This window comes from Octopus sinensis, linkage group LG8, assembly GCF_006345805.1.
Source record: "Octopus sinensis linkage group LG8, ASM634580v1, whole genome shotgun sequence".
In the NCBI taxonomy this organism is placed as follows: Eukaryota; Metazoa; Mollusca; class Cephalopoda; order Octopoda; family Octopodidae; genus Octopus; species Octopus sinensis.
The window spans coordinates 32,853,221-32,853,619 of NC_043004.1; the positions used below are offsets into that span (position 1 = coordinate 32,853,221).

A 399-nucleotide genomic window follows, 5' to 3' on the forward strand; every position below is an offset into this window, starting at 1 on the left:
TATATATTTATTTACATTTTGAATTTTATTTTTTTATATATTTTGTATATTATATTAATTTTATTTCTATGTTTTGGTTTGTTTTTCACTGTTTGATTTGCCTAATAGTGGTTTTATCTCTAATTTAATATATATATATATATATATTTATATATATATATATAGACAGATAGATATATATACACACACACATGTGTGCGTGTGTGTGTACACGCACGCACATTGCTAAGCTGGAGCCGGTTTTGAACATCTTTTTGAAAATGAGAAGCGGTTTTCACTTTTTCCCTGACCGCTAAAGAGAGAACGACCGAGAAAAGTTATGTCAGTCAAGCGGAGTGAGGTGACTTCATTGGCCAACGCTGGTAATTCAATTGGTTTCTAAGTGGAAATTAATCACAA

At 30.1% G+C, this 399-nt stretch overlaps 1 protein-coding gene across 1 annotated transcript in view; it reads left to right on the forward strand.

Annotated features, from left to right (window-relative positions):
* Positions 1–314: 314 nt before the first annotated feature.
* LOC115214788 (chitinase-3-like protein 1) overlaps positions 315–399 on the forward strand; it is a 57,261-nt gene continuing 57,176 nt past the window's right edge. Inside the window, exon 1 of the mRNA XM_036505340.1 lies at positions 315–362. The gene's annotated coding sequence lies outside the window, so the exon portion shown is untranslated. The remainder of the gene's footprint in view (positions 363–399) is intronic.